Below are 11,416 nucleotides of genomic sequence, written 5' to 3' on the forward strand. Positions count from 1 at the left end.
TCTCGTGTGGAGGGAAGTGGACAGTCGACATTTTGGAATCTTATCTCTACTCTCAGTCCTTCACCTAGTTAGCTACCTGCCCTTTAACCTTCCAGTATAGAGGATGTATCTCGACCCAAAACGTCGTCTGTGCATTTCCCTCAATAGATGCAGCCTGACCCGCTCAGTTCTTGCATCAGTTTTGTTTTACAGCAGGGGTTCCCAACCTGGAGTCCATGGACCCCTTGCTTAATGGTACTGGTCGATGGAATTAAAAAGATTGGGAACCCCTGTTTTATACAGTGGCTGGAGACGGTTTTTGGCGAGCATCTACTGGGAGGATCCTGGAAACCTGCCCAGAGACATGTCAGTGACTGGGTGTTGCTGCCTGCGCCTCCCTGTCGCTGTCTGCACGTGTCCACATCCTTACCTGAAGAGGTTTGTCTCCGCACCCTGCAGCTGCACATCCTGTACCAGGCCGGCTGTCTACCGCCCCACCTCCCTCCCTCCCTCTCTCCACACTCCGGAGCAGCGGCGGTTCTGTTTATTTCTGCAGGAAGATTTTTAATTACAGGAGTTCTGACTGGTTGCTCCTTGTAGAGAGCGCTACTTAACCCCGAATTGCCTCCGTGAATTTTATCTGCGCCCTCAGCAGTTTATTGGCCAACGAGTAGATTTGTCGAGGTGCGGGGACACCGCAATGGAGAGTCGGAACGGACCGGGATCGCTCCTTTTCACCATATTGTCTCTCTGCGGGAAGCCAGGCAGGTAAGGCGAGGCTGTGTGATTGTTTTAAAGGACTGGGGTTGCGATTTGGAAACTCACCGCTAATCTCGAGAGATCCCAGGCATGCGTCCATTAGACTGGAGAACTGGTACATCGCACTGATACATCGCACTGATACAGAGGAAATCCAAGATGCTGGGGAATTTCTGGAGTCTATAAGTTCGGGATAAAATTATCACTGAAAATGTTCAACTGGTCTTTGAGATTTGTCGCGGATTCCAAAAGATCTATTTTCTCTATGAAGTTTAACAGCGGTTCGCAGACCAACTTAAGGTGCATTACCGCCACCTACTGAATTGGGGTGTGGAGTAAAGAGACGGGACTAATATCCACGATATCACCTCACCAACCACCCACCCCCCACCCCCCACAGGAACCATCACCATGAAATCCTCATATAATATCAAAATGAAAGTCAATGCTCACTTAAATACATTAGATGGCAGTAGTATCATAACAAACGTTCCATGTTCACCTGTGTGCCAAAGATCGCAATTCAGCAATAAGATGTTTCCTTTCCACCTCTAAGGAATTACATTCAAGCAATGTATGCTACACTGTTTCTTGACAAATGTACTCACTGCAGATGCTAATGTCATGCATATTATTCAACTTAGTATTTCCAATATGTAAATGTATAAGTATGACTTCTCTCCTTTCATATCCATCTGCTAGTTGAGTTCCCACCATCCTCTGAATTTTATTTAAAAGCCGTTGTTTTATTCCCTTATCCCTACTAAAAAGGTACTTCACCTATTTATCCCACTAATAGTGGTATTTGGGAAATTTAATAGTACCACAACATAATCTGAATACTTGAGTTTAAATTTTATCTAGAGTCTTTAAGACTTCTAGTGAGGCTGATCCATAAGTAACACATCCATAATCAAACAGATCTGATTAAAGCAATATACATTTGTTTAAGTGACCTCCTACTCACACCCAACTAAGCAACTGAGCACATTAACGGCTTTTTATATTTCTCTGGAATTTTATTCACATGCACTTTTCATGTTACCCTTGAATCTATCTACATATCTACCACAAACATAAAACCTCATCAGTATCTCTTGTTTAAGTGATGTAATATATAACTTGAGATCATGTCTGGGTGTAATGTTCCTTTCAGAAAAGCAAATAAATTTAGACTATGCAAGAGAAAATTTAAACACACACGGACATCACACAGACCTCCTCTCCAGCATTAACATAAAAGAGTCCGGATTGTAGCTAAGGGTGGATCCAGCCTTTCTGGTGAGTTTATTTAGTCTTTTTGCATCACCAGCACCGATGCTGCTCCCCCAACATAAAGCAGCAAAGGAGACTTGCTACAACAGACTGGTAAGTGATCTCCAATATCCTGCTGCACACATTGAAGGATCTCAGCTTCACTAAATTTCAACCCACAATTGACTTGTAAACAACCCAAAACTCCAAAAGTCTACTGAACATGCTATCCCATTTTTGACAAATGTAGCCACTCCTCCAATGCCCATTTTCCGATCATGGCTTATGTTAACATAGTATTTTGAAACGTACAGGATTTCAACCAGGTTTCCTGTACACATGACATGAGGTTTATTAGTAAATCTTCAATAAATTTCTTAACCTCTTGACTATTAGCTAACAGGCTTCTAGAATTCCATTGTAAGATTAAAAAGCCAATAACAACTCTCCTTTGAAATGTGAACATTTTTACTCCTTGAAAGGCATCATTAATAGCTTCTGGAGTCTTTTGTCTCAATGTTTTCTTCTGCTTTTCACATAATTTTAATACTTTGTCCTATTTTAGTTTGTGCTGTATAATTTACCACATCTGCCATGAAAGTTTATCAACAATCAGAGAATCCTTTATTATACAATTATGCACTTTACACAATGCCATTAAACTATCTGCATTCTGGATATTTATAGATCCCATTGACACTGTCTTCTATACTTTCTGCAGAGCCTCTGCATATGATATGCCTATTTCCATCCAAACACAGCAATATGCAGGACATCCCGGATAATCAAGCTACGTTTTCCTTTACAGATGCTACAATTTAGCCTAATGCTTTCTCCACAATTGCCATAATCACCACATCTACCACACTGCATTTTACCCTTACACACTGCTACTACACAACTGAACAAGTTTTAACTTGGCCATGGATACATCTAGGGGCACTCCAGAGATTACACCCCAAAGCCATTGTGTATAATTACTTGGTGTTATTTTCTTCCTCCCACTGCTTTTAAACCCCAAAGTTTTCTCACATTGCTTTCTATCCTTGTAATATCTCTGTAAAGGTTTTGCATGCACAATATTTCACAATTTTTCAAATCCATAGTTACTATGATTGGATTTATATTGGAGGCAGATCCACATTCAAAACTCAACAAAACCTTAAACTCTTCCTTCTTTTAGTTAAATCCTGTCGACTGCCATCGTCACTGGAAGATAAGCCTCTACAATCTTCAATGAGCTATTTATTTCTCAGTTTCCCAGAAATCTGCCATTTGCCTTCCTCCATACACCTCCCAGTCGCTACCTCCGAGGTCCCCGTCGCTTCCTGCCATCTCTACCCCTTCCTGCCTGACAGAAAACTCCCAATGGTGGGCTTAGTCCATTGTTCCAACCCCAGTCAGTTTAATTAGCTTGGTGGATGACTTGCAAGCATACACAAACCTTCCCAGCCTCTCAGATGCCCAAAGATGACAACCACATCACCTTAACACAGACATCACACGAAAACCACTGATTTCCCTCAGGGTAGCAAACACCTCCTCCTCTATAATCTGTACAGGGTCCATGAAGTTGATGCTGCCTTGCCTCACTTCTGTTAAGTCTGTGTCTATCTCCCGAGTAAATATAAATGAAAAGAATGTATTTAAGATTTCTCCCATCTGTTTCAACTCTACACTCAGATTACTATTCTGATCTTCCAGTGGTCCAATGTTGTCCCTTGCAATCCTTTTGCCCTTAATATATCTATAGTATCCTTTGGGATTCTCCTTGACCTTCTCTGCTTGAGCAACTTTATGTCTTAGCCTTCCTGATTTCTTTCTTAAGAGTTCTCTTGCATTTCTTGTACTCCATCAGCACCTCATTTGTTTCCCCCCTGCCGATGCCTGCTAGACACTTTCTTTTTTCTCTTAACCTGGGGCTCAATATTTCTTGAAACCCAAGGCTCCCTGCACTTCTTATCTTTACCTTTTATTTAACAAGTACATACAGCTTTGTACTCTCAAAATTTGTTTTTGAAGGCCTCTCACTTTCCAAGTACTCCTTGACAAGAAAATAGCATGTCACAATCCACACTTACCAAATTCTTTCTTGTACCATCAAAATTAGCCTTTCTCCAATTTAGAATCTCAACCAGTGGACTGGACCTATCTTTTTGCAAATTTACCTTGAAACTAAATGCATTATGGGCATTGGATGCAAAGTGTTCCCCTATACAAACTTAGTCACCTGCCCTGTATCATTGTGTGTGTGTGTGTGTGTGTGTGTGTGTGTGTGTGTGTGTGTGTGTGTGTGTGTGTGTGTGTGTGTGTGTGTGTGTGTGTGTGTGTGTGTGTGTGTGTGTGTGTGTGTGTGTGTGGTACCGCATCTCTGGTAGTCACTGGAGTGGCCTCTTCAGGGCACAAGCCAGGGCAGAATTGATATGGAGATCCATCTGTTGCCCATGCAGTGGGACCCCCCTCTCCATGCTAATGACAGGTCCAGAGGAACAACAAAAGTTGATACAGTTTGGTGCCTGCAGCATTGCAGGAGTTGCCGTGCTGGTTCTGGGTACAGCAGTCAGCCACCTTCGGGACTCTGATTCTGGATTTTTCCTCGAAGTTTACCCCAAACCCTTTCTCATGAGCAGGTATGGTTGCACGGCAGCGGAGGTTTGAAATTGGAGTTTTCCTTCTCTGACATGAGCTACCATCCGTGGTTAACGAGCCCCACCTGCCCAGTCATTCCCTAATAGCAGATCAAGTATCCATAATGCCATAAGACATAGGAGCAGCATTAGGCCATCTGGTCCATCGAGTCTTCTCCAGCATTCAATCATGGCTGATCCTTTTTTTTCTCCTCCTCAATCCTAGTTCCCGGCCTTCTCCCCATAACTTTTAATGCTATGTCCAATCAAGAACCTATCAATCTCTGCCTTAAGTACACCCAGCGACCTGGCCTCCACAGCTGCATGTGGCAACAGATTCCGCAAATTCACCACCTTTGAGGGGAACGGCCACAGGGGTGCTCTGCTGTAACTGCCTATTTCTATTTTCCTAACAGTCACCCAGCTATTCAACTCCTGCAGCTTCGGGGTGCATACTACCCTGTAACTTTGATCAATTATCTGCTCAGTCTCCTGTATAATCCAAAGGTCATCCAGTAGCTGCTGCAGATCTCTAACACTGTCTTTAAGGAGCTGCAGGCAGATGCACTTCACGCAGGTGTAGATCTCCGGGAGATTCTGGGTCTCCCAGTTCTCCAACATCTGGCACGAAGAGCACATTACAGCCATTTAAATAGTACAGTAAAAGAGGATAAAAAAAAAACAAAAAGCAAACGTTAACAGACACCTTATAGACCCACCCAACCTCAATTTAACTGTATATTGCTTAAAGGGAAATTACACACTGCAGATTACAGTGAGAGTAATTCAAAAGAGATATATTTAGAAGTATTGTACATAGCCCACAGAATGTCGCCACGATTCACAGGCGACATATTGCAGCTTTACCAAACCCCATTTTTAGAGTCACCCCATAATGTATGTGTGGCGTGTCATGGCGAAGGCCTCTTCCTGGTCCGACCTGACATGGGAGACATCCAACCCTCTCTTCTCTGCACTAAGTCGATGATATCCCTGAGTAGCTCGAGTCTGTCAGAGATTTTCCTGCCCGGTACAGAATACTAAGGGGAAGTGCTGCGGGAGCTCTGCACTGTCAGAGCAGCGGTATTTAGTGACTTCAGCAGTGGTCGGAGACAATACTGAGAGAGCTCTGCAGAGTGAAGCGAACGGCACTGATGGGCTTGTTGAGGCTTCTGTCGGTCAGCGTTGACCATGGATGTGGCATCCTAGCTGTCCAGATACGCAATCCTGTGCAGTACAATGTGGAGAACAAGCTGTTGCCCATGTAGCAATCTCTCTCTCTCTCTCTCTCTCTCTCTCTCTCTCTCTCTCTCTCTCTCTCTCTCTCTCTCTCTCTCTCTCTCTCTCTCTCTCTCTCTCTCCCTCCCTCCCTCCCTCCCTCCCTCCCTCCCTCGAACCGAGAGGAACAGCAGAGACCGATATACGTCGGCACCAGCTGAGTCGCGGGATTTGCCAGTCACCGATAAACTCAATGTAGGGACTGCAGCTCCAGATTTTTCCCTCAGGGTTTACTCCCAAAGCCTTCCCCATCAGTGGGTATAGCTACAAGGCAGCAGAGGTTTGAGATCTGAGTTTTCCTTCTCCTAGATCAATTGCCAACCAGGGCTGGCGAGCCGCATCTGCCTGAGGTGACTGGTTTTAAAGCGCCAGTACTGTAACCCAGCTTTGGTCCTTCTCCTGTCAGTAGAAACAGTTCCGCTGGGCTAGGTAGCTGAACCACACATGAAGATCAGGAACTGGACTGGGTTGTCAGGCTATTTGAGTCGCACCCCATTAGACAGTGGCAGCGTATCCCCATTACCACCCCGGCGATAGCAACCTTAAGGAACCAACTGATGGACTTCCGCACTGTTAGAAGGACAATAAAGTAACACTCCAATAATCAACTAACTGGCTTTTCAGCGATCACAAAGGTTCAGTATCCAGCTCAGCAGGTAATGTTTGCCGGGCTCCCTCTCACTCACTGAAGCCCACAGCTTCTTCCGGTCCATCACTGAAACCCGTTTCCTGCGCACCCTTTCTGCTTGGCTGGTTCATGGCAAAATGTATTCTCATATTATGTAATAGTTCTTACAAACGAGTTAAGAGGCTGGTGAGGTACCAATGCAAATAATCCCGAGAACCTGCTGATCGAAGCCCACCAGATAACCCCAGAACACTGGGTTATGAAGGTTTCAATATGCATGTCGTTCCCGGGTCCTGAGAACTGGCCATCGCCCGACTTCCTTTGTGTGTGGGAGAGGATTGTGGGAACAGGAGAGACGGGAGAACGATGTAGACACGGGAACAGCAGCCGCCAGAGGGCTACAGCTATGCTTAGGTGTCCCTGGAGAAGGCGTATACATGCCCTTGGCTTTTTCAGGGATCGGTGGGCACCTCAGGGGCTCAAGTGCGTTTGGACAGTGACTTCTTCTTCTGCTTATCGTGGAGAGTGACGGCCGTATTATAATATGAAATTGTAAATAGTGTGTTTGTCCTGTAAAACGTATAATATTGTATTCTTGTGATATTTTAATCGTATGAATAAACCTTGCTTTAAATATAAAGTGCGTCCGTCAGCTGGCCTAGTTGACTCAGTGAGCGAAGGAGCGAGTCTCCTCAGCTCCACCCAGAACCCAATTAGTGCGACTTTGGGTGGGGAGGGAGCAGGAACGGTAGATGCCCCGTACCCTCCCGGCAGAAGGTGTCCGCAGCTCCGTATAAGCCCCAATCCACCCTGGTCTGGAAAATGCTCGATTCCGTGAGTGTCTTTAAGTGTCCATAAGTCGAGCGCCTGTAACTGGGGAGTGCCTGTTCCGCGAACATAAGAAACAACCCCCAAGAATTCCAGCCTGAGCACAAGCGAAGTGCTGAAGGAACTCCAGAGGCCCGGACCCAGGTGAATCTCGACCGCATTCCCTCCACAGTAAGTCCTGTGAAGCTCCGATATCCCAGCACGCTCAAGTCTTTACAGGAACCAGACTATCGGATTTTCACGAATACTGAATGTAACCCAATTTAATATCCCAATGTGTTTTCACCTCTTTTAAAGATCTTAAGCAATGTTATGATAAATTTTCCCGTGACCCCGGAAGAGTGCACGGGATCAGGAGCCTGGTCAATTTACAGGGAGCGTGGTATCCGGGACACTAACAAGTTTCTGGGGAGGCCGAGAACAGGAACTCCGGTAGTGTTCCGGGGACCCTGTGAATTCAGTAGAGAATAACTGGTGAGTTTGAAGGGAACACAGAAAATAGACATTGAAGGGAAAACAGAAGTAGAGACCCAAGTGAGTCTCCTCGAACTATGGGAATTGAGGCAACAGTGAGGTTCAGGGAGCTAGGGATATGTTATATGTGACCCAGATGCTGATATATCAAATTAATCAAAATCTTATCTTGTATAGCTCCGCCCTGGAGTATGAACACCCAATTTTTGGACAAACATGAATGAACTAACTAACGAAATTTCAATCTGTCTGAAGGTTTCCTATAATTTTTTAAACAATTTTAGAACTTCCCTCACTTTAGAGCTGAGATTCGTGGTTGAGTTTGTGAGCTGAATCTAGTGATCTGGCTTTAGCCAATGTAGTCAGAGCCTGACCATGCATGCAGGCACTTCAAGATGGGGCTAAGGAACCTGAGACAGGAGTGACAGGGTCTGGGGTGGCTATACCAGCAAAAGCAATCGCAATCAGCAGAAGAACATCTGATAAGTTAGTGGTGTATACAGTGGAGATGCTGGCAGTGTTGGTTGCATTGCATTGGGTGGAGAAAGCTAGACTAGTCAAAGCATTGATATGCTCAGATGCATCTTCAGTTCTAGCAAGTTTAAGGTCTTCTCACTCAAACAGCTGGCAAGATGTACTTCATGAAGTCATTCAGTCAGTCACAAGAGTTGCAAATCAGGGAGGTCAGGTTAAATTTCTATGGGTTCCAGCTCATGTAGGGGTGAAGGGGAACGAGAGGGCGGATGAGTTGGCAAAGAGGGTGTTAAAGAAAGAAAATATAGAAATGCACATTAGTATCAGTAAAGCAGAGGTTAAGTGTGTTATCTGGGGAAAAATCAACCAAATGTGGCAAGAAAGATGGGACAGGGAGGGGAAAGGGAGGCATTTATATCAAATACAAAAAAGTTTTGCAGGTACTAGGGTAGGTAGTAGATACAGAAGAGAGGAAATTGTGTGGACTAGGTTAAGGGTGGGGCACTGTGCACTAAATCAAACATTGAAATTGATAGGGAAACACCAGACAGGACTGTGAGGAATGTCAGGAAGAGGAGTCAGTAGAACATGTACCGGTAGTTCTGAGTTGCAGGAAGTATGGGATACAGAGAGAGATGATGAGAATTAATCTAAGGGAATTGGGGGTGCAGGAATTCACATTAAAAGGGTTGCTGAGCATGGGTGAGAGAGCACAGGTTAGGGTATTTTTAGCTTTCTTTAGGGGTACAGGGGTTTTTGTATTTTATAGTATATGATGGATAAACAGGAATAGGGTACTAGGATGGCTAAAGATGGGAGGATAAAGTGTAGGTTAGGGTATGTGTGTGTGAGATTGGGTGAAGGGATTTAGAATGTGCTTCTACCCACATGTGCCTCTAAGTGTAGGTTAGGTAGTGCACCACTAAGCTGGGTGCCAACCGCCATAAAACAAGGAGAGAGAGAGAGTGCTTGCTTTCCCATTTCTGTTCAAAGTAGATATTATCAATGTATATGTTACCATATACCATATATAGTTTGGAATTCTATTGGGCATACACTGTGAATCCAAGAAACTCAACAGAATTATCTAAACAAAACAACTGTGCAAAAAAGCTGTGATGCAGCCAGACAATATACTCTCTACCATCCATCTATAAATGTTTATCAAGGTTTTATATTTCATGCCGAATCTTCGCAAAATTAAGGAAGTAGAAGCACTGCTGTGCTTTCTTCATAATGGCAATTACGGCTAGGCCCAGGACAGATAATCTGAAATGATAACAGAGCAATTTAAAGTCACTAACCCTCTCCAGCTTTTAACCCCCAGTGAGGACTGACTCATAGACCTCTTGTTTCTTCCTCCTGAAGTCAATAATCAGCCCCTTGATCATGCTGACATTGAGTAAGAAGTTGTTGTTGTGGCACCACTGCCAGATTTTCAATCTGCCTCCTATATGCTGATTCATCACCACCTTTAATTCGGCCAACAAGTGTGTCATCATCAAACTTACATGTGGCATTGGAGCTGTGCATAGCCTCACAGCCAAAAGTATAAAGCAACTACAGCAGGGTGCTAAGCACATAGCCTTGTGGTGTTTCTGTGCTGATGGACATGTTGCTGCCAACCTAAACTGACTGGTGATAACATGCGAGGACATTGAGGATCCAATTGCACACAGAGATATTAAGGCCCAGGTCCTGAAGCTTATTGATTACTTTGGAGGGAGTGATATTATTAAATGCTTAGCTGTACAGTAGTCTATAAAGAGTATTGTGATGTATGCATCTTTGCTGTTCTGATGTTCCAGGGTTGAGTGAAGAGCCAATGAAATGGCACCTGTTGTGATTATATGCAAATTGGAATGGATCCAAATTGCTTCTAAGGCATGAGTTGATATGTTTCATCACTAACCTCTCAAAACACATCATCACAGTGGATGTAAGTGCTACAGGATGATGGTCACTGAGGTAGGTTACCACATTCTTCTTTGGCGCTGGTGTGATTGAAGCCTGCTTGAAGCAGATGGGTACCTCAGACTGCTGTAGTGAGAGGTTAAAGCTTCAGGTGAACACACCAGCAATGTGATCACCACAGGTCTTCAGTACTTGGCCAGGTACCCCATTGGGGCCGGATGCTTTTTTGTGGGTTCACCTTCCTGATGAATGCTCTCACAGCACGTCTGCGACTCACGCCACATGCGCTTCTCAGGAATGGAATTCATTCATGATCCGTGTGTTATCTTTGTTGTGAAGCCATGCAATATAGGAGGAGCAATAGTATGGAAAGCAGCATTTTCTGTGCTGAGTCATCAATGTACAAATAGAGGGAAGCACCCGGAGTGCTGCACTGCTGGGCTCAGTTCTAAGAATGCTACTTGCGGAGGCCAATGTTGAGGGAGTGTTGCATTGTCAGCTGGTAATATTACCCTGTCAGAGGGCAGGACTGAGGAAATATTGTACCATTTGAAAGAGTAATACTAAGGAAGTGCTCCACTGTAACAGGACATTCCAAGGAGGCACTGTAACAGCAGAGGTGTGCACTGAGACAGTTAAAGGGAGATACTGAGAGACTGTGCTACTGTAAAGATTAAATTTAAGGAATCAGTCAAAGAGGAATATTGAGGGAGAACTGTTCTGTTGAGAGACAGTGCAAAGGGAACACTGTGCAACTGGAGGGGTTGTGCCACTCTCCACTGTTGTAACTAAGGTTCTGATTCACATGAAGAAGTGGATTATCTGAAGAAGGACCGTTGCTGAGGGGCTGCTATAGTGTCAAAGGTGCAATGCTTGGGAGCATTGTGCTCCTGTCAGTGCTGAGGGAGCAGTTCATATTTAGAGAATCAGTCATGGGGAAATGTTGCGGTATCGCATGTCTGCATCCTTAGAGGGGCTGTGCTGATTATGGATTATAATTTAATTATTGTGTTCATTTCAGGCCATTTCATTATAGGACGGATGTAGAAGCTTTAGAGAAGGTGCAGTGGAGATTTACCAGGATGCTGCCTGGATTAGTGAGTACGTCTTATGAGGATAGGTTCAGTGAGCTAGGGCTTTCCTCTTTGGAGCAAAGGAGGAAGAGAGGTGACTTGACAGATATGTACAAGATGTTAAGAGG

This window comes from Hemitrygon akajei, chromosome 2 (assembly GCF_048418815.1).
Source record: "Hemitrygon akajei chromosome 2, sHemAka1.3, whole genome shotgun sequence".
Lineage (NCBI taxonomy): Eukaryota > Metazoa > Chordata > Chondrichthyes > Myliobatiformes > Dasyatidae > Hemitrygon > Hemitrygon akajei.